The sequence below is a fragment of the Pogona vitticeps genome, chromosome 6 (assembly GCF_051106095.1).
Source record: "Pogona vitticeps strain Pit_001003342236 chromosome 6, PviZW2.1, whole genome shotgun sequence".
Lineage (NCBI taxonomy): Eukaryota > Metazoa > Chordata > Lepidosauria > Squamata > Agamidae > Pogona > Pogona vitticeps.
In genome coordinates this window covers 22,753,812-22,777,778 of record NC_135788.1, presented here as the reverse complement: position 1 = coordinate 22,777,778, position 23,967 = coordinate 22,753,812, and the positions used below count along the sequence as shown (strand labels likewise).

General features: G+C 39.3%; 1 long non-coding RNA gene and 1 pseudogene across 1 annotated transcript; one reads left to right on the top strand and one right to left on the bottom strand.

Moving 5' to 3' along the window:
• The first annotated feature begins 10,888 nt into the window (after positions 1-10,888).
• LOC144583823 (uncharacterized) lies at positions 10,889-23,607 on the top strand. The gene is made up of 2 exons (XR_013537794.1): positions 10,889-20,250; positions 21,855-23,607. It is a non-coding gene; the product is annotated as an uncharacterized LOC144583823 (long non-coding RNA).
• Positions 13,180-13,296, bottom strand: LOC140701551 (U2 spliceosomal RNA; annotated as a pseudogene).
• Positions 23,608-23,967: the final 360 nt, after the last annotated feature.

The window sequence follows — 23,967 nt, the reverse complement described above, 5'->3', positions numbered from 1 at the left end:
CTATTTACTGCTTTGCAGGCGGGTGCTACTACAGCTATCCATCAGAGCAGTTGTTTTAACCTTTGACCCACCAGATGCTTTGAACCTCCATTCCCAGATGGCTCAACGGTCACAGAATCTGAGGGAGTACAAGCCCAAACTGAAACACCAAAACTTGGGTACTTACAGTGCTTCACTGGGAGATGTATATTACCAGGGCATGATCCTGTAACTGTGCTAGTTGTATTTCTGTGATTTTATACTGCAATGAAGTCATTCATTCATTCATCCCTGGGAGAGGAAAAATAGTGAGGTATTGTAGAGGCTAGGCCTACCCAAGCTGATGAGTGGTTCTCATCAGTACAGTCTCCCTAGTCAGGCTGGAACTTGCAAGGCTTTTTGCAGTGCCGCTCATTGAATGTTGGATTCCTTTTGATGAGCTCATCACTCAAAGATTGTAAAAGGCACTGGTTTTGGCATGACTGTTGCTGCTGCTCCACTGGATTATGGAGATCTCCCCCTTCTCACAAATGGCTCTCTTTCCGGCATCTGATTCCTAACTTCAAGTCTGATCTGGGGACCTTAGGCAGTCATAAGTAAGGAGGGCAAGATAACTGAACAAGAAGAGAAGAATGGGATGAAAGAGGCAGAAACTGGTTCTGCTGACTGTTTCTGGTTTAGCCAACTCATTCACAAAAGAGTCCTGCTGCATCTGCCCAAGATATCATCCTGGCCTGACTATGAACTCTATAAAAATAACAATAATGGAGGTCTATATTTGAGCAAAGGGGAAATTGCTTATCTTTTAAGAGAAAACTCAGGTGTCTGCCATGTTTGTTCAGTTCTCATGTATACTCTACCCGCCTACCAACAATGCAAACTACAGTTGCTTTCTACCTTTTTCTCAATGAACACCAAACGTTCTTTCCTGTATACTGTTCGATTTCACAGCCTGGTCTTGTCATATTTTAGGTATCGTGCTGCGGAGCCAGAGATTGGGAGTTTGATTCCCCACCGTGCCTCCTTGACAAGGACTAGACTTGATCCATAGAGTCCCTTCCAGCTCTGCAGTTCTAAGATGATGGTGATGATGATATAAAATAATAGAAATGCAAGAACATACCTTTATTTGAGCACTAAAAATATATATATTTTTAAAAACCAGCAAGCTTTCGATAATGATTCATCTTCTTCTTGTGCACCAAGTATATCCTTTTATTAAAGTCCCAAAGTCTCATGGCTATTATTGGGGCCAGGTTTCACTTCTTAGATGGAAATAGCTGCAGTCTGCAAGAATTCTGTGGGGGGAGGGTGTGTCTTCAAACCTCTCCTCAGCCAGTACAGTAGTTTGGGATTTATTACCCAACTTCCAGACTTTGGGACTTCAATAAAAGCATACAGTTTTGGAATTGCCCACAAGAACTTAGTGTATAGCCCGAAGAAGATGAATTATCATTGAAAGCTTGCTGGGGTTTTTTTTTGGGGGGGGGGGAGTTTTTATTTTTTATTTTTATTGGTCCAATAAAGGTATCACCAGTTCCTGCATTTGTATTGTTTTGGGGACCATATAGGATTTCCCTGATAAAATATTAGAGCATTTATCTTGTTTGTCCATACCTCTGTATTGCCACGAGATGGCAACATTTAGTTGAGCAATATTGCTTAACTCTTGCTGGGCTAGCTTTTCTTAACATTCAGTAGTATGTCGGTAAGTTTCCATCTCAAAACAAAAACATTCCTATCCAGTTAAGAACAGGATGTCATGGCGTCCTCACCCTAAAAAACAGATCAACTAATCCAGATTGGGGATGTGTGCTGACTCCAGATAAATGGGAAAGTAATGCAGATCAGAAGTATTTGTTTGATTTTGGGGTGGACTGAACAGAGCAAAGAGGCTTTGGTCAACTGTAGAGCAAAGATTCTTTGGTTAACCATGGAGCAAACAATGTAATCATTGATTTTTTTTTCATCTGATGTTTGTAGAATTAAAAAACTTTAAAAGAAATTCAGGGATTTGAACTGAGGAAAGGGGAAATAATAAATATACACAGTATCAGTAGACTGAGCAACTGGTGCCAAAACGAGATTACTGCCAGTTGAACACCCCTGCCTCTGTAAAGATCTCCTCTGAGCATTCCAGCTAGAGGGGAAGTTGGCTTAGAATGAGATCACAGTGTGCTAAGTCATGCTATGATTGGGTAGGTCAAAATTAACATATTAAAGCTTGTCTCCCTCCACCCCTCACCCCCAACCATTTTTCTTTTTTTTTTAGCAGTGTCAGGGTGTGTGTGAGATCCAGAAATGCATATATAACATAATTGATTTGTTTTAGGAGTAGATAGGAATGGCTCCCAAAGAAATTCAGGATAGATTGGTGCCATCCAGATAGGCTTGTGCAGAAATTCCCATCTTGGTTCATGCCTTTTATTCTTTTCTCTATCCTAAAGGCTCAGTTTTGCTGAAAGGTGTATGCAAAATCAGCAAAATTGCTTTGCTTCACTGGAGAAGCCAGAATGTACTGATGGAAGATATTTACAGTTATTATGCATCCTTGAAATGAAGTTCCAATGCAACCATCAGGAATAATCATAAAATTGATTTTGAGTAGCTCCTACTGATGGAAATAAACGTACAATTCTAGAACCAAGGGTTCATAAGTAACAAGTGGAGTATATATAAGTCAGCTAAATTCTTAAGCTAAAATCACAGGTTTGTAGCACCAATGACATTGTTGCTTTTAGAAGTAGAATGCTGGAAACGAGGAACGAGCATGCCACTTTTAACAGCTTTAAGCAGTCAAAAAAAAAAATACTGCTCAGTAGGGTTTTTTTAATTTACTCTGGCACTCACTCTGCAAGACAGAGGAAAGATGGAGCAAATGGACTGATGGGGGGAGAAGAAAAATTTGAGAGATTCAGAACACTTCCAGGTGAAGTGTTTGTACTCCTTTGTGTTCCAAAATTAATCCCTGACCTTAACTAGGCCCACCACCATTTATGGCAATCCTGTTAATTAATGACTTCCAAAGAGCCTATTGTTAACATCCCTGCTCAGGTCTTGGAAACTGAAGCCTGTGGCATCCTTTATTAAATCCATCCGTCTCATATTTAGTCTTCTTTTTTCCTGTTACCTTAAATACATATTTAGTGTGATATTATTGGCACAGCACAAAAGCACCTATTTTGAAAGTGAAGCCCACTTAAAGAAGGTACTGATTGGATAGCCACCTATGCATTGCCAAAAGAGAATAAATGCTTAATAATAATTTTTAAAAGGACGGAGATGGATAGAAGAGGAAACAGATTAGTTTAACATATTCATTTGCTAATGTGTCTGTACAATAAAGAGATAATAGATATACTTTAAATAGAAATAAAAATGCACTACACCAAAGTGTAGAACACTAAGGCCACATGGCCTACATATCAGCTACATACCCACTGTCAATGTTTTAACTGTGAATGAGCAACTGGAAAGCCCCTGGATTGTCTTTTTTTTAATGGCTCTTTGGCATTAAACCAGGCTGGAATTATCTAGCTCTTCAAAGAGAGAACACTTTCAATTAGAGAGCTGTTCTTTGTGATCTAAGAGGCATGCAGTGACCCAGGAAGTAGATAAATAGGCATTTAAACAAGATATTTCTTGTATCATGCTGTAAGAGAGCGACATCCACCTTCCCTGGAAGGCCATCCGCCTTGTGTGCAGGCAGCCAGCAGACTTTCCCAAGATCCCAGTTACAGGGCAGCCCAGAGGCAAGGACCCTGAGCAATCATGAAGAGGAAGGCAGGGGAACTGCAGACCTGGAAAGAGCACAGGGGCAGGTGATGAGCAGGTGCAACCTGATGGGATGGGAACATAAAAGAGGAGGAGGAGGAGGATTGGCTGGGGCCCCTAGAACAGTGGTTCCCAGTGTTGGGTCAACCCAGGTGTTATTGGACTGCAACTCCCAGAAGTATTCAGCACCTGCTGTGCCAGCTAGGGTTTTTGGGAGTTGCAGTCCAAGAACATGTGGGTTGTCTAAGATTGGGAAGGACTGCCTAGAGAACAGCTAGCTGCTCTTCTGCATCCTAGGGGAGGTGGGAAACAAGCCTCCTTTGTCCTCCTGAACCTTTTGATTGGACACCTTCACCTCGGATTGAGGGCTACTAAGCCAGGCTTTGCACCCCACCTTGGCAAGATGGCCACCCCGAAACAGATGCAGTGCTGGAGGAGGTGGTGCTGGCGTCAGTGGATTGTACAGCTGGTCCAGGAATGAGAGAAGGAGCTGCAGCAGGAGGGCCAGCTTCCACCTAGGTATACCAGCAGTTGCTAGGGAAAGCTCAGCCTCTAAGGTTAGTGATTCAGTTCAGCCCCCAGCTGTGGACTACAGAAGACTAAGGATCAATTATTGTAACTGAGACCCAGGTTGGAGGACTGATAGGGCCGGGACAAAACAAGCACTAAGCAACTTTGCGATCATTTTGTTGCAGTTAGCCTGCCTGTTGAGTCAATGGAATGCATGGTGGAGGACTTCCGTCCTAAGTCCTGGATTAATGGCAGGGATCATAAATACTGAGTCATTTCCTTTTACAGCATCTAAGGGAGTTCTGGATTGACTGGAACAAGGTATGAAATAAAGGGTTATAGATTAATAACTTAAAGTGATGTCATTGAACAAAGATAGAGCATTTCTTTGTGTCACCATTCTGTTAATCAAGAAAGCATTGCTGTATGTGGAATGCTTCCTTTCTTTTCATGTAAGCTTTCTTTTCTGTTCTTTATATTGAGTATATTTACAAATTTGTAAAAGTGTTAATTGATAACATACTCCTGTTATCCTCCGTTGTTCCTGTTGTCCTTGATCCCACCCTTATTTGCCATTCTCTTAGATTTATTCAGTGCTTATCAGTAGCCTTTCCACAAGGCAGAGTTCAATAGAGAACAAGACTTCCTAACCACAGCAAGCTATAAAAACAATCTGGTGTGTATTATGTTTTCCTATAACAATGGCCCATTCCAGGAGTTCAAAGCCGGTATCACTGGACTTCGCAGTTGTAGGAAATAGTTTGGGAGGAGTGGAACAACGAACCAACAGGCATCCTGTGTTATGTCGGGAGCAGGTTAGAAATGTAGCCATGCTCTGTAGAATTGTTACAAGATTCATAGTAGCCCCAAAACACTAAATCAAATGTAGCAAGCATTTGAAATTAATGTATTTAGTTCCATTGTTTTCAACCAATGCTTTCCAACAAATGTTATAGTAAAAAGTAGTCTCAATCATTGTGGTCTAGTGGAGAATTAAAGATTAGCTTCACTTAAGGAGATACAAGTACCCCTTCCAGAAGATGGGTTCAGTTTTCTAGATCTGAGTCGGTATCATAAAGCATAAATTTTGGCATGCACAAGCAGTGGACAAATTCATTCTGACTTAACCAGCCTTTCCTGGGCGGTCATGGAGTCAAGCTGTTTGGCTGTACTCTTTTCCTGGATGGCTTTAGGTTCAGGCCATCTAGCAATAAAAGACATTCCTCCACCTAGAATTTCAACATATTGTATCATTGCAAGCCGCATACAACCCAAATTCTGTAAATGGTATGACAGTATTTACAATTTTAACACCCTTTCAGATCAGTATATGAGCAATCTTTGCTACTTTAGAACCATTCATTGCATCTTCAGAGAAATTAAACCCAGCAACTGTAATTTATAAATGCCTATTAGAAAACATGAAATTGGATGTTAATTAAATGAAAATGGAGTGAAATGAAGAGTCTAACTACCCAGTGCAAAACAACCAATGGAGATCTGCCTTAGTGTCAATATCTTAAAATCTTTTGAGACCTAAAGCTACGTTTGGTGCAGAAAAAAAACTGATTTTAAACACGCATGTTTATTTATTATTATTATTATTATTATTATTATTATTATTATTATTATTATTATTATTATTATTATTATTATTATTATTATTATTATTATTATTATTATTATTATTATTTATTTTATTTATATCCCGCCTATCTAGCCAACTCAGGACCACTCTATGTAGAAGGAAATTGGGCTACTTCAGCTAAATCCTGGTGACACAACACAGATAATGCTTCTTTGGGACATATGATGTGAGCATTTTCAGTGGTGGCCCTGTTTTGGTTTTACAGCAAATTAATTTTGTTTAAGAAAACGTCTGTTAGTCTGAGGATATGGATGTACTTTTGAACTACATTCCTAGAGTTTGGAGGTTAACTGGTGGTCAGCACAGCTGGATCTTAATAAGCTATTCCCATTGCCAAAAGATGCGTTAAGGCTGAAAAAATGAACACACACCACCCATCATTCAATGGTCATAAGATTTTACTGCCTTAGTATAAATAAACATATGCATATATGTATTCTGTCGATGCCAATTCCAGATGTTTCCAGATGTAGAGTAAGGTTACATTAATGTATATGACAGTATATGTCTAGCTTGTGGTTTTATTGTATCTTGCTCATCTTTCCACTTCTTTTCCCCCTTTCCCCACCCTTTTTTCATTTCCTTGGTTTGAAATGATGCTGGCAGTGATTATGATAATGATGCAACATTTATTTTGGAAAACAACAATTAAGGGAAATAGATTTATGAGGCAGTGACACAAGTGGGGTTGACATGCACATTAAAGAGGCCAACCTCTGCTCTCATGCCCTAAGATAGTTTGGGGAAAAAATGGTTGTGGACACAACCACCGTGACTCTGAAGCTCCTAGTTCCTCATGGCTAAGATGCCACAATGTTTTCAACCTATCTTTATGATGGGGAAGCTGTCAGACATGAAATCTTCACACCCACTCCTCTTTTGACAACTGCAGTATATGTTCTCCATGTGGCCAAAAGGACAAGCTCTAGGCTCTAGACAGGAAAACTGAAGATTTATGGAAGCTGAAGTATAGCAGAATCAACGACAGGATGACAAGGACCAGCCCCACTATTACTCAATTATTTCAAGCAGGAAATAATTTGGTATGTCATGAAAGGACAGGAGATGGTTACTTATATAATGCTTTACTGCATCTTTACCGTCAGGGATAGGGAAAGGTGTTTGTGTGATTTGCTGCCTCATGTGTCTGGTGTCAGGTACTCTGTGACGGGAGGAACATTTTCTACTCGGCCTCAGATAACGGTATATTTTGGATCGCCTTCAGGGAATGACTGATGAAGGGCAGAAGGTGGCAGAATGTGCTGTGAAATTAGAGTTTGATGGAAAGGTCTACTTACGGGGCAGAAATGTGAGGATAGAAGAGAATGGAAGTTTAGAAACAAAGTGGGGTAGATACAGGAGGAAAATGCAGTATGAGTTGTTATTGTTTTCAGCAGGAAAGACAACACAGAGAGAGTCAGGCATATGTATAAGCAGCCAGGTCAGGTCAGGCAGAAGAAACTGGAAAATAAAGGGTAAGGGGCTAAGATAGCAGTGTTGGAAGAGAATTTTAGGGGTCACACCTGAGCAACCTGATTTACCCTCCTCTTGATCTGTTAATTTATACAGAATGACAGAGTGAGCAGTATTCTGGACTATGCCACTTCAATGTCTAGTTGAGTGTCATGTTTCGGAATGTTTTGGCAGCCATCATGTTGGGAAGAATGCTATATATATATTTTTAAAAAAAATTATACATGCTGCTGGTAATATGGAGGCAACACCCCTCCATTAACCAAACAGTTGCATTAGGTAAACTAGTAGCAAGTGTTTAAAAAAAGGTTCAATCCAAAATCCTACTCCTTTGTTTTATTACCTCATTCTGCATAGTACACAGATTTGATGTGGTAGCCATTAATTTTCTTGCAAACATAAAATCATCTTTGACAAATCTCTTGGGTAAGGGAATTTACTTCTAAGAAAGCTCTTCTAGTTCAATGTATTTATTTTATCTAATTATCTGAATGTGGCATGCAGGTGTTATTCGTCTCGGCTCAAGAGCATTTGTAGATATCTCAGTGAGATATGAAGCCTCACACTGTCTTATCTTTAATATTTTACAGGTAAAATATTTACTAATTTTTTAAATTATTATTTTTCAACCTGATTATATAAAGGAACAAAGCAACATTTATAATCTCAGCCAAAGGTGAATGTACACTATATGAATTTAGTTCCAATTTACTGTATTTATTTTAATTTATTTATTCAGTTTGTATCCTGCTCCCATTAGTGTTGCAACACTACTCTGGGCAGATTACAGTCTCATAAAATAGCAAACAGAAATGAAATCGGAAATAGTAAAGCTTATAACAAAAGATAACAATTGAACTAAAATTCAGTAAAGTTCATTTCAAGTCTGAGACTTGAAATCAGAACTTTCTTATGCCAAGAAGAACTACGTTACTGAGCAATCAAGCATTTCCTGATTAACTAGGAAAGCACAGATTGTGTTACAGTTATTAGTATCTCTTTCTAGTAATGATTTCTGTTTTTGGTGAGAGGCAGAACATTATTTATTGTGATCGTACCCATTAAGCCACCTTCATAAACATTTTTCCGAACTACAATAAGCTGTAATATGCTAGCCCAATTTCCCCGATTCCCAAAGGTTGTCTTAATGTGGATATTCTAGGAAGCTGTATGCATGCTTCTGGTGGAAACTGCAGCAGTGATTATAGCAATGACACACCATAACTAAGCTATTTTTAATTCCAGAATTTATCTTGTCAATATGTTACGCACTTTGAAGACGTGCTGAGTGCTTTTCCTTGTTCTGGTATCTTGGAGGTTAGAGTTATACTCTCTCAACCCTTGGCAATGAATTTACTTTCCCTTCCCTTCCCTTCTCTTCTTTGCTTCTTACTGACTCATGCTTATTTTGACACCAAGGAGATGCTCTTTCACGCAAAGCAATTGTATATATCTACATATGAGTCAGCACTAATCTTAGTGTTTTTACCAAACTCCATTTGATGTAAAACTTGTCTTGATTCCAACAGTGACAAAAGAAATCTGTGACTTTCTATGTTTTTCCACTCTTCTAAGACATGGTTTGCTTTTATCTTGGTTCACTTGCGGGGTAGAATTAGTGCAGTGGAACTTCATTTCCCTGTCAGAGCATCCTGGTTAGAAGTTTTCAATTAAGTTTTCACTAAATTACCTGCTCCCAGCCATAAAAAAAAAAACTCTGCAGAAGAGAAACTCCATGAGAAAAGTGTGTCTCATTTTTAAAAACAAAACAATTTCAATAATTTTCTGAGCAAAAGCAGTTGTGTGAGATACAGCTTTTTAAACTAAGGTTTGCATGTGAATCCAGGTAAGCTGCACAATCCTTCACAGCAAACAGAGATGAACAAAGAGAAGAACAGGCTGGAACCTTTGTCCTAGGTGGAACTGTCCAAAGTTAGCTTAATTTTTTCTTCAATGATCATTTTAGTTTTAGTTTAGGACTTGGTTGTATGTTCCAAACACCACTATATGAAAGTGTTAGTTTCACTATTTTCTATGCAGTGCTCTGAATTTAACATACCAGTATACCAGTATGGTATGGTGTTTAGAGTCCTGGATTAGAACTTGAAAGAACTTGGTTGAAATCCTCAAAAACTGGGGAAATTAATTGGGTGTTGAGCCAGCCACAGTCACTCCACTTGTGAGGCCAAAACGGGGAAAAGGAAAGACTTGTATACAATATATTTACCCAGGTAAACTCTACTGTGTTTCATAGGCTTTGTTTATAGATTTACAGCCACAGACTGCAGTATTAAGCCTAGTTACAAAATAAACCTATATTGCATCTTTTTAGACACAAATCCCCACTGAAATGATTCACTTGGTATCCTACTGAGCTTCTACACAGTGGAAAGTCCCACTGCTTGTGAGAACTGTATTTTTTTGCATAAGCAGTGGATATGTTTTCTTGGCAGAGATTACTGCTTGCTCAAGGGCAATGCTTGCATAGGATAATGTGATCCCATGTGACTATGTTGGTGGGGTTTTCTGCTCAGCACAAGCTCAGCAGGATTCTGTCCAGGCGGTCTAGGTAAGTGGGCATAGGACTGTTGTCCATTTATGATGGTTCTGGTAGTATTAGCACTTCTGGGCGAATACATTTAGGAACACCCCTATTCAATAATATTGTACTTAGCTATTATAATAACAAAGAAGCACAGGAAGAAATATGTATTAACAATTGTTACATAACATTTTGAATATTCCCCCTTCTGCACACTATGATCTTTTCCTTAAAACATTCTTCATATTTCCTGTTTTGAGATTTCCTGTCTCCTTAGTCTTTACTGTTCTTTTCTCAATAATGTTTTGTTTTGTTTTGTTCTCTGTAGTATACAACAATGTTTAAGAATTACCCTAAAAATAAGCTAGGGATGATTATGCTAATTTATCAATATATTTGGTAAAGAAATATCACAAACTCTTTCTTAGGGTAGAGTTATTTAATGATTAATTATAAGGGAAAGTTCATAAGAGTTCGTATGAGTTCATAAGGGAGAGTTGGAGGTTTGTTAAATATTAGTCTTCCAGGAGGTGGAGTTAAATATACCAGAGCATATCTCTTTAGGGACTAAGCAAGGTGTAAGCGAGTGTAAATCACTGTCTTTATAGGTGTTATGTAACTGTACAGTAAACAGCCATATCTAGAGCTCATCACCAACAACAAAAATTCAACTACAGCTGTTGAACATTTTGGAAAGAAGAGACAAGACAGAACAATCCCATTCTTGGTAAACGAATGCTTGGATCTTTTTCCTGGGCTATACACACAACAGGAGTGGGCTGACTCTTTATGGCTTATGGGATCGACTTCACCCTCCCAGAATCCCAAAATCTACCACATGAAATCAAGATATATACATACAAACAAGACACATACAATTATAATTAAGAAATTTTGAGCCTAACATTTGTTTGGGGTATCAAGACAGGACTAGATTTCTGAGCTCTTTCACTGCCTACAAATATAAAATACCCCCGATTACCTCAAGCCCCCTCTTCACTTCAATAGACCATGTGTGTGTGTGTGTCTGTATTTCTGTAATTTTTTAGATGAGAAAATATTTATTTATTTATTTATTTATTTATTTATTTATTTATTTATTTATTTATTTATTTATTTATTTATTTATTAGATTTTTACCCCATCCCTCTAGACAATATCTACTCGGGGCGGAAAACTAATTTTCAGTTAAGGTGCTGGATTACAGAAATACCATTAAGGACATCTGATTCTGAAATGTAACCAGTTAAGCAAGAATATTACAGTTCATATTTTGCCCTTGTAAAAACTCTAATAAAATGCAAAAATGATCATTAGCTCAGGATGTATGTACTAAATATAAAGAACAAAGATAAATAACTATAGTCATATGATATTTAAATACTTCATTTGAAAAGGAAAAAATAGTAATCATGATTATAAATAAATATGCCAATATTTATCTGATTCAGGCTAAATAAACAGATTTTTTTTCATTAACTCTACCTCTCCAAGAATTAATCAATCAAAGGATGGCTTTCTTTCAGTAAGCAGACTGTTCTGTTGATAATGTAATTACCTTGGGAAAAAATATATATATAAACATTAGGATAGCTTCCCACATCTACCTCAGTCAGCTATCATCAGATTATTAAAGTTCTGCCAGAACTTGAAAATATTCACTTTAGTCTTTGTAAGAAGTGTACAAATCATTTGTCAAAATCTTAGTCAAGAGACTAAGAAGCAATGATCAATGTGTGTGTGTGTGTGTTATTGGGTTTGTTTGTTTTCATTTAGAAGTTAAAATCTATACTGAACTATTGTGAATCATACAGCAATTCTGCCCATTCCTTCTGTAATGTCATGGTTTAAAACCTGTGTAAGGAGGGAATTGGGAGAAAATCAAAATAAAATTAGGCTCAGAACAACATGACGATTTTGTTTTTTGTTTTCTTTAGTCATTTAGTCGTGTCCGACTCTTCGTGACCCTATGGACCAGAGTATGCCAGGCCCTCCTGTCTTCCACTGCGTCCCGGAGTTGGGTCAAATTCATGTTGGTCGCTTCGATGACACTGTCCAGCCATCTCGTCCTCTGTAGTCCTCTTACAAAACAAATATATTTGTTTTGTAAGATTATATAGATTTTTGCCAGCCATGTGTGATTTTGATTGGATTTCTTATTCTCCTTCCCCGTTGTCTGTACGGATAGGTATAAAAAAACAGCCTGTGTTCATCCCATCCCTACCTCCCTGTGGAAAACTGTGCCTGTTGAATGTCTACATTACAGTTGTGCCTCGCTTTAGAATCGCTTCGTTTAACGACGAAACCGCATTACGACGAACTTTTTGCTATCGCTTCTGTGATCGCTTTACGATGTTTCCTATGGGGGAATTTTGCTTTGCGATGATCGGTTCCCTGCTTCGGGAAATGATTCTTCACAAAACGTTGATTTTCTAACAGCTGATCGGCGGTTTCAAAATGGTCACCGGATAAACAAAATGGTCCCCCGCTGTTTTCTGGGACGGATTCCTTGCTGCACAGGCAGCGAAAATGGCCACCCAATGGAGGATCTTCACTGGATGGTGTGTTTCCAGCCCATCAGAATGCATTAAACAGGTTTTAATGCCTTTCTATGGGCTTTTTAAATTTCGCTTTACGACGTTTTCATTCTACAGCCATTTCGCTGGAACGAATTAACGTTGTAACGTGAGGCACCACTGTACATGTTATTTTTAGAAGCAGAAAACCCACCAGGGGACAGGACATGGTGCAATTACGATGATGCCCCATTGATGTTATGACAGAAATTTGAAATAATATGGAAGTTATAGTTTGGAAATTAGCAAATGGTTTTGTCAGGGGAAATCCTAAAAACAGAGAATTTGTATTGAATATTTGAGAGCCACGAGAAGCACGATTACCTCAGGTCAATTTTTGTCTCGCTGAAGACAAGGGCTGGGATCTTGTTGCTTAGCATAGTATGACACAAGTAGATCCCCTGAATTAGTGGAGATCTGGTGAGTCATGTTCTCTGTTAAGTCTCATTGATTCAGTGGACCTGCTGTAGTTGTGACTTGCTTAGTTAAGCTACAGGACTTCATCCAAAGTCTTCAGCAGGTTATTCCAGCAATGTTGTAAGTGGGGGCAAGGGAGAAGAGAAAAGTGGACAGATTTTCACTTGAAATGCATTAATTTGCAACCTCATTTATTTTTACAACTAAAGCAATTGAAACTTCTATATTTTGTGCTTTTGTTATTGTTTATTTTCAAAAGGAAAACATACCCTTTTGGCAAAGTCCAAATGAAGAACATTTCCCAAATTTTGGTTACTTATTTAAACTGATAAGAACAGATACTACACTTGATCTTAGCCAAAAGGCCGAGTACTTTTTAGCAGAAATTCTGCCTTAAGTTTTTCCTGTGTCCTTCTCCCAGTTCAAAGAGCGCTCTTTTTCCCAAACCTACAGTCTGGATTTTTTTTTATTCATTTCATTTTACAGAGGAAGTGCTTGTAAGAATGATGTTTAAAAGGATGAGAAGAAAAGGCAAAACAAGAAAAATATTGACAATTTGTAGAAGTCTAATTGAAGTCTACACAAAGAGCAAAATTAACTGGGCCACAGCTCAAAATGGTGGGGGGTGAGGATTGAAGGTAACAATCTAGAGAAGAATAAAAAAAAATATGACTGTTGAAATGTGGCAATGAAGAAAGGAGGCTGGTAAGAGGTAGGGTAGGCCAGAAATGAGAACCGTGACTCTCTCTAGGTATTGTTCAACTTCAGATCCTCTTGTCCCTCACCACAGACTGTGTTGGCTAGGGCTGAGGGAAAAATGAAACCTAAACATGTCTTGAGGACCACATTTCCCTTATTAATTTTTTTATTTTTGGGAGATAGTAAATGGCTGGAGAGAAAGTCTGGTTCAAATGGCCACATTGCATTGCTTATGTGGTTTATTATGGGCCTTACATCTGATCGTTATAAACATGTCACCCGTGTAACTGGGCCAAAATGGCCATCCCATTGGAATTGCTCCAAAGTGGCATTTCTCAGCATTACAGTAATCTTCCTGTAAGATGCTAATGCAAACTTTGGGTTGCTGCTGTGAGGCGATTTGTACACCTTTAAACTGGAGCTCAGTTTCCAGTAGCTTGGTGTGGTTAATCAGAGGTAAATCAGAGGGTTGGTGTTTCATCCCTCTAGGGAACCTTTATTCCTGCTAAAGAGGAGGGATGTACAGTAAAATAATATATGTCATGCAGGAATGAGAGTATAATAAAATGCAAAAATTACTTGACCTTTTCCTTTGAATTTGAGTAGGCTGAAACAGTGTGGCTCCTGACTCTTCTTCTCAGTCGTTGTCTGATGCCACTTCAACAGCATGAGGGCTGTTGATATAGAAGTCATGCATTTCAGCTGTTGTTGTTTAGTCATTAAATCGTGTTCGACTCTTCGTGACCCCATGGACCAGAGCACGCCAGGCCCTCCTGTCTTCCACTGCCTCCTGGACTTTGGTCAAATTGATGTTTCCTTTATTTCCATTGCTTCTTCATTCTCCTTAATTGTCTTCCCATTCTTCATCTTTTCTTTCATCTTGCGTATTTGTTTTATGACATTTATAACTCACCTTTGTGCTACTAGATAATGTTCAAGGTGGCTTATTATCATAAAACAGAATTAAAAAGAAGATTCAGCCATAACATCATTGAAAACGAAGGTAAATAACCAAGACCATAAGAACAGTTACAACTGGTAAATCTACAGTTAAAATCATTGCAATATCAATTACCAATTTAGAAAGATGTGTATTCACACCCTTCTTAAAAGCAAAATGAGTGGAAATTGTTCACAGCTCTGCAGGGAGGGCATCCCATGGCTGTGAAGGAGAAAATGTTGTCCTTTGTGCCTGTTAAGTAGGTAGCTCCGCTGTTGATATTCTTAAGAGGCCCTTACCCAAAGACCTCAACATCCAGATGGCACCTTAGCAAGATAGCCAAGCCCCAAGCTGTTTGGGGCTTTAAAGTTTAAATTAAGGACTTTAAATTGGACCTGTTAAATAGTTGGCCACCAATGAAAGGCTTTCAGTTTATAAACTATTCTGCCATGTATTATATCAAATGAAGATGTTGGACCCTCTTCAAGGGTAACCACACATGAAGCACATTGTAGTAGTCAAGGCATGACGTAGCTAAGGCATAGATGACCATAGCCAGGTTAGGTCTGCTTTGAAAGTTTGTTAGCTAGTGCACTAAGCAGAGTAACGGAAAGCTACGTCTCATCACCACTGCCCCCTGGGGTCCCCAAAGAAAACACACAAAATCAAGAAGCGTTCCAAAATAATAAGTGAAGCCAATCAAGGGGGCTGCAACCTAATGAATCCCCAGGTCTCATTTTCTACTGATTACTAGCAGCTCTGTCTTGTCAGAACATAATTTCAGCTTGCTTAGCCACATGCAGCTTGTTATCAAGATCAGGAAGTGTTCAAAGGTCCTCCCTGTTGCCTTGGTATCTGGTGATAAGAGGCAATAGAAGTGGGTGTCGGTTGCACATTGCTGGCTCCTCATCCCAGCATTTCGAATGGCATCTCTCAGCACCTTCATGTAGATGGTGAATAATGCATGGGATAGGTTAGAGCCCCAAAAGACATCATGCACATAGACTGTAGCCATTTAACACCCCTTCCCTCCCACTCTACCCTGCTGTGCAATCTAGTGAATAATGTTGGATGAAACAAACTCCCCTTTCTTCTCTCAACCAGATAGAAGCCAAGTTCATATCTTCGTCCAGAATCAAATCTTGGAACAATGTTTTTTCCCTTTACTTGACCTAGCATTAAAGAGGGTTTTTAGATTGGAAGGTCTACCCCATTGTCACCGTGGCTCTTTAGGTTAGATTGTCTTTCCTCCTTTGGAAGAAGGAAAGACAGGCAACAGCTTCCCTCCTTTCTCTATAATGGTCTAGTAGAAATTTCCCACCGTATTACCTGGAACATTTTTGAATAGTAGCTTCCACACTTCCCCCACTACTATTCTCACACCATTTTGGCCTACGTCTAAGTGCAATGGTAGTTCTCAGCTGGTACATCTTCTAAAATAGAGCCGGTGTCTTCTTAGTTTTCAAGTCTTTTGTGTACTGGTCCTTCCATTTAACATTTCTCTTTCAAGTCCTTTCATTTGTTTCCCCCGGTTTGTGCCTGCTATAAAAGCTAACCGAGACCTATCCTGAAGTCTCAAAATCTCACTGTCTTCAAGTAGGGCAAGGTTGGGAAAAGAGAGTGACTGCTCTCTGACAGAAGAGACAGTGAAATCAAACAACATGCCATTCAAGATGGAAGTAAGAAGGTGAGACATGGAAGGTGGGAGGAAGGAAATCAGTATACCTGCCCTTCAAAAATGCAACACTCCCTTTCCTGCTGCTCAGCCAGCAGGTTCTCCTTCTAGTTCTGTTGCTTCTGTTTTCTTCTGCCCATGCTGCCTGTCTGTCATACTTCAGCTTCCCTTCAAACAGAAGCACTTTCCCCACCTTACCTCCTGTAGACACTGCAGCACTGAGGATTGGGCTCATAGTACTGTCTTAAGGCTGGGCATGACCTGCAAAAGTCCTGCTGGTTTGCTGCTCACTCTTCTACTGGTGCTGCACAAAGGAACACCGGTCACCTTATCAGTTCATCACCTCTGCTGCAATACTACTCCAAAAAAGCAGAGGCAAGGCAACAGAGAATCAATCAAGTAGGCAGCACAATTGTGCTGAGGCAAAGAAAGAGCACCCCGCTCCTTCTCACTGGGTTATAACTACCAACCCATGACTTTCTACTAATTCAAAATTCCCCTTCCTCCACCCCGGACGTTCAGATTGGCTGCTGACAGCAAAAAAAATACAAATATTCCTGGGGTTTTGACAGACAAAGGGTGGAAGGAAAGTTTAACCAAGGAGAGAAGCATGAAAAAGCATAGAATATTTGTGACTCCCTCTTTTATTCATATGGATCGTACATGTTTAAGAGGCTCTCTTTGATGAATCAACAAAATGAAGAGAGCCTCTTTCATGTTTTCTTTCTTTTCTTTTTAAAATGAAAATTCCATCTCCAAGTAGCCTGTTGAGTAAAAAGAAATATCCAGTGCAGAGCGCCTGAACCTGTAGGATTCTTTAAGGTATTCGACAACAGGTGACAAACAAGCATTATTGTGTGGACTGAACACCTCTCCCATGGTGCTCAGTCCACATGTCCATGCTGTTTGAAGGAGTACCATCAATCGATAACTACAGTGATGAAGGACTGAAGCTTGTAAGTTGATCCATTTCCTACCAAATAGATTATTTTAGTACAGTATTTGCTTCATTTGCCTCATTTGCGACCACTTTGTCTCAGCCTATATACATGCTTAGCCTCCCTCCCTGCCTTTCAGCTCCTAGTTCGATGTGAATAAACCTCACTGTACTAAACAGATAGCAGTTTTGGAGGGAGAGGGGCATGCGTTCAATGTCCAGGCAGTCCAGATATGTTTGCGACTTTGTGCTGTTCTGGTGAGAGAGAGAGCGAGAGAGAGAGAGTGAACCACCCTTCATGCTGGGGATATCCTCAGTTCCAACTGCCTCAGATGCCTAGTTCTTGAAATCTTGGAAGTTATAGAGAGATCCAGAAAGAGAGTGTGCTGGGCAGGCTAAATTCAACCAGATGAAGTTGCAAGGATGAAACCCAGTCCCCTCTTAATTGCATTTTCAACACATTTGGATTTGGATTCATACTGAAGGATATGCAGCTAGTCTGGTGGAAGTAGATCCCCCTGCCTCCCTCATTATATGGCAACTTCTTCAGGCAGCTCAGTGTAAATGCTCCCTGATTGGAGGAATCTCCTTGAATTGGCTGAGCTGTGATGTATTTGATATCTCTGATCTCTCTCTCTCTCTCTCTCTCTCTCTCTCTCTCTCTCTCTGTGTGTGTGTATGCCTGAGGAGGGGGTGTCATGTGCCTTGAGTGCCATGAGAAAGAGGGTCTGTTAAACCACTTCCAACTACTTTATACCTAGAAAACCCTGGGAATGTTGCCAAATTGATTTGGCTGCAAGTAATTTAATTAATAATGTAATATAATCAGCAACACAATGTAAGAGTAGCTTTCAAGCAGAGGTTTGGTTCTCTTTCTCATTCCTCTCTCTCCCTCCCTCTCTCACACACAAACACACAGAGCTCACTCACTTTCCGCCTCACTCTGTTTTCATCCATGTGTTGGAGTCCCTGTCATCTTTATGCCCTGTTCGTATGACTGCTGCTGGTACAGTGGGGTCTTGACTTGAGAACTTAATCCGTATTGGAAGGTGGTTCTCAAGTCAAAAATCTGTAGGTCAAGTCTCCATTGACCTACAGTGCATTGAAAACCGATTAATCCCGTAACAGGCCGTTTTTGTTCCATTTTGGGTTTTTTCTGGTCTGTAAGTCAATTCTCAGGCTGAAAGTCAAACCTAAATTTTGCGGCCAGAGAAGTCTGTAACTCAAAAAGTCTGTAAGTCAAGCCGTCTGTAAGTCAAGGGTCCACTGTAACAGAAAATACATTTCACGTGCCTGTTAAAGAATACCCATGTCTTGTGTTGTTTGACACAACAGTAAAAGAGAGAGGTTTCCATAAAGCTATAACATGAGTTCTGTGATGAACCAGTGCCTTCATGGATTATATAATTGTGTGATATTAGCCCTTGTTTGGCCTTTACCATGTTTTAATATCCTTTGATATATTTTCTTTTGAATTATTTGCAACGACATGCCTTTCAAAGGTCAAGATAAAACTCCTCAGGAAGTACACTTGGCTGTCTCTTTGCTGACCTTCAGGAGGATTTAAAAGATTTATCTATTCCATGTGTGTTTGATTAATTTTAAAGTTCGCTGCTCTTAACTAAGTCTGTGGCTACTGTTTTATTTGTTACATATGAAGGCTCAGATTGGACTAGACCAAAGCCTTATCTCCTTCAGCATTCCACATGCAAAACAACAAATCCATTGCCCAGGGAAAGCTCCCGAGCAGGACATGAATACAACAGCGGTTTCCCATTCATCCCCTCCACCCGCTGATATACAGAGGCAGACTGCCTCTGGCATGGAGTGTGCAGATACCAGGAGTGGACATACAGCCTTTTCTACCCTCACCTCCTTTTTTACAAGCCTCCTGAGGGTCCATCTAAACGGGGGAATTGGGAGCTCTCTGGTTCCTGCTTGAAAGGCTCCTATCTTTGGTGCAATCTATTTTACCTTACGCTTGAGCAACCCTTTCATTCACACAGGAGCTGTTTCTTCTCTCGTGAGAAAGATCTAGACAGCACTTCAGGGCACTCCAGTTTTCTCCCCTTTTGGTTTACCGATGCCCCTTTCCCCACCTTTTGTAGCCCACTGGCCATGGTGATCCCTTCTCCCTTTAAAAAAAATTCCTCCCATTGTGTTAGCGCTGCATGAGATTTAATACCAGCACCGAAGGGCGCCTCCAATGTATCAAAGATTATGCTGGGTCAGTGAGAGGTTTTTTTTTTTTAAGTTAGAGAAGACTAAAATAGAAGAAGGGATTTGTCCATTGTTCCTTTTAGGGTCAAGACCCACTGCATACATCTCAGGGTTGTCACCATGGAGAACGCAGCTCCATTTGGGAGCGGATTAGCCAACCGCATGGGCTGCAGAAGAGGAGCACCAAGAGAGCCCCCAATTGCACCAAATTAACCTGCAACCCTAGCCCTGTCCCAGAAAGCAGCGGGACAGTTTTGGGAAAGGGGCAAAATGAATTGATATTACTGAAAACCCATGTGGTCACTGGAAAGTGACCCAAATTTATCTTTCTTTTTTCATATTCAACTGAATTAGGGAGCTGTTTGCCCATCTGATCGCCCTTCTAAATTGGTGGCCCCTTCTAGCTCAGCCATTCTAAACTCATTATATTATTATAATTAAGGTATAATCCACGAGGGTTCATATTCTGAAAAGCATAGTATAACACTATTAAATATATCATACCGATAACAGTGACTGATAGTTTGAAAATCTTGGGAAATGGTTTGGGTTTTTTTTTACTTATTTCCATTTTGTATCACAGAAACTTTGGCCAAGATTTATATTTAATGGAATTCCTACCTTGACCTGCTTCTAAATTCTTTATTTTCTAGCAACTAGATGGCCAAAGTGCAAAAGAGTTGACTATCCAGTGGCTGAGGTCTCAGATTGGGATTGTATCCCAGGAGCCAGTCGTGTTTGACTGCAGCATAGCCGAGAATATTGCCTACGGCGATAACAGCAAAGAGATACCCTTAGACGAGATCATTGAAGTTGCAAAAGCAGCCAACATACACTCCTTCATTGACTCTTTACCGCAGGTGAGTGCCTTTTGCAAATGTCGTTCCCTACAGTCTTCAATGCATTTCCTCAAGCTTTACTGAAATTAGTCCCTTTCTCACAATTCCCAGAATTATTCTGCCAGTTAGCTAAAGGGTGTTTATGATTTACAATGCACTGCTTGTGTTAAAAACACATGGACCAGAGAATAAGGCTAAAATGGTCTTTCTATAATGATTACATTGTCTGATTTCTTTAGTATGAATTACTAATTATAGTGGTGGGGGGAATTGGCTTAACCATTTTGGAAGAATTCCCTACGGCCTCGACATGCTGTTTAATTGTAACATACAGTTCTGCATATCCACTCGGGTACCTGACCAGAACGGATGCCGAAAGATGACTGTAAAGCACACTGTGTTTCTCTCCCTCTAGTGTGCTGTGATCTCTCTGTGCTCTCCCTTCCCCAGCAGTCAACCACCGTGTACACAGAGAAATGCTTGCCAGCTCCTTGTGGGTGTAACTGTGGGTGCCCAGTGAACAGCGCAGAAGCCTGCATGACCGAACTTCGCTGTCTAACTTCATGAGGAAGAAAATGCTTTTCCAGCATACCTGCTATAAAACGAAAAGCAGGCTTCTCCCATCAGATATACTAGCATTTTTTCATGCATGCCTGAATTTAATTAAATTTAAATTTAGATGACTGATTACAATTGTTTAATCTGCTTACAGGTCCGGTTCCCATTCATTCTGTTCTCTTAGCTGGATTCATGCAGCCCCAAATAAGTTCATAAGCAGTGGTTTCATGATTTATTTTTTTCTATTAATTTGATTTATATACTGCCCCTTTAGTGGAAATACTACTCTGGACAGTTTACAAATTAAAACGTAAGAGCCTCATGATTCTTATTCTGACCTACCTTTATTGACATTCTGCAGAAGGCCTGGCTATTTGAGTCTGTATATTTGTTTCTTATCATTTCTTTTATATTGCATTTGCACTAACATTTACATCACAGCATACCACAGATAATAATAATGTTTATATGGTTATATGTCTCACGTTTTGGAATCAAAATAATGTTTCATTTCTCAGAAATTGTTCCTTTGTTAACTTAATTTTGATATTCTATAGTTTGAGCCTATCTGGAAAGAACCCTATTTGGCGGCTGATGATATTAGCAACCAGTCGCCAATATCCCCTTGATCAGCAAGCTGGTGGAGAGAGTGGTGGCCGACCAGCTTCAAGGTCTCCTGGAGACCAATGCCTTCGATCCATTCCAGTCTGGGTTCAGGCTGCGTCATGGCATGGAGACAGCATTAGTCACCCTGCAAGATTACCTCCTGAGGGAGGCCAACAGGGGCCTCCAAGAACAATGGGTTACCCAAAGTTGGGAGCCACTGCTTTAGATGTATTGAAGTACATCTACTATGATTCCTGGCCAGCATTTTCAGTCTCTGTATTGTATACCTTCACTTGTATCTGATGATATTTCAAGAGTCTTCATTCTTTTATGAGTCTTCATCATTCAAAAATTGAAAACTTACTTTAAATGAAAAGTTGTTTTTCTCTTTTTCAAAGATAGATTGTAATAAATAGGAGGACTTTTCACAGGACAATCATCTCCCATTCTCTTTTCAATAGGTTGTCCAGGAGGTCCTAGATAAAGCCAGACAAGGCCGCACTTGCATTGTAATAGCTCATCGCTTATCTACAGTGCAGAACGCTGACAGCATAGCAGTGCTCCAGAATGGGAAAGTCATAGAACAAGGAACACATCAGCAGCTGCTGGCTGCCAGAGGAATCTATTACTCTCTAGTCAACATTCAGACGGGACAACCTGCCAGTTAAGAAGTGGACACTGCTGAGCTGTTAATTCATTTTTTTTACAAATGGGCATTTACAAAAGGTTTTGTTTATACCATCTCAGTCACACAAAATAAGCTGGTGGTAATGATGGGCTGAAGTCCAAAATGGAACCTCAGAATTAGACTTTGCATCTATTGTATGTCAGGTCAGAAAGTCTGATGCTTGGACATCTCCTAAAAACCCTATAAACTTTTTATGGACCTTAAGAAAAAAAAATCAGAAGCTTCTGTTCGTCACAGCTGGCAGTCCTATTTTCTAAGAGCAAAGTCAGAAAACATTTAGTTAATTTTATACTGACATGTTTGACTTTGAATTTATTTACAAAGCATGTTTTTTAATTGAGAATACATTGTCTCTAAAGTATTTTGCTGCAACTGATGTACAAATCAAGTATGTCAATACCTGCTCCTCTTTGTAGTGGTTTTTTTTCAAAGGGAAGAAATGACATATCTGATAAAACAAAGTCCCCTTCTAAGACACCAAAGCGGTTTAGAATCTTCAGAATTATACATATGAAACAACATTGTCATGATAGCTTCTAATCACATTATGTTTTGTATATTTTCAAGTATTGTTACAATATCTGTTCTTTGTTTGGAATATAAAAACAAGTTTCTCAAGTAAAATGCATTCTGTCCTTTTATATTTTTATAAAGCTCTTATAAAGCTTGTGAGTTTCTACAATCCCACTGTATGCGAGAGAGAATATCAGCTATGCTACAACATACATTGAACAGTAATCTTAAGTAGTTCTATAGCTTTCTTAATTACTTCTAAAAGTTCTAAAATAGCCACAATACACATCCCATCTCGAAAGAAATTATTATATATTATCCCTGCAATGGCTGCTGAATTCTCTACCATTGAAAAAACTAGTATCAGTCAAATTAAATGTTCTCATACCTCCTATCATAAGATAGAAATACAAGTTTTTAATAAAAAATCAATTTCCTAAACTCCCACCGCTTTCGTTTCATATTGCATAGTTTCTACTAGGAGCTTTGTCATGATTTGCATTGCTACTGGAAACCTAATCAAGGAAAAGTGCATTGTTATTGCAGTAAATCTCATTTTAAAAAGAGGTTGCATTATTTCTGCCTAACATACAATTCAGTAGGTCCAGAAATAATTGGACACTGACACAATTTTCATAGTTCTGGCTCTGTATGCCACCACAATGGATTTGAAATGAAACAACTGAGATGCAATCAAAGTTCTGTCTTTCATTATTAATTCAAGAGGTTGAACAAAAATATTGTATGAAATGTTTAGGACTTCTGGCCATTTTCGCACACTGTCCCCTTATTTCAGGGGCTCAAATATAATTGGACAAATTAACACAATCATTTAAAAAAGGTTCATTTTAAATACTTTGTTGAGAGTTCTTTACAGGCAATGACTCCTTGAAATCTGGAATGCATGGACATCACCATCCTTTTGTAAGCCGCCCTGAGTAGACATGGTCTAGAGGGGCAGGGTAAAAATCAAATAAATAAATAAATAAATAAATAAATAAATGATTTATGAGGCCTTTATTGCAGCTGTCTTTGGTTATTGTTTGTTTGTGGGTCTTTCTGCCTTAAGTTTTGTCTTCAGCAAATGAAATACATGATCGATTGGATTGAGATCAGGTGATTGACTCTGCCATTGCAGAATATTCAGTTTCTTTGCCTTAAAATTCCCGGGTTGCTTTTGCAGTATGTTTTAGGGCATTGTCCATCTGTAAAGTGAACCACTGTCCAATCAACTTTGCTAAATTTGGCTGAATCTGAGTAGACAATATATCCACTTCAGAATTCATCCAGCTACTTCTGTCTTCTGTCAAATTATCAATAAACACCAGCACTGTGCTATTGGAAGACATGCACACCCATGCCATCACAGTGCC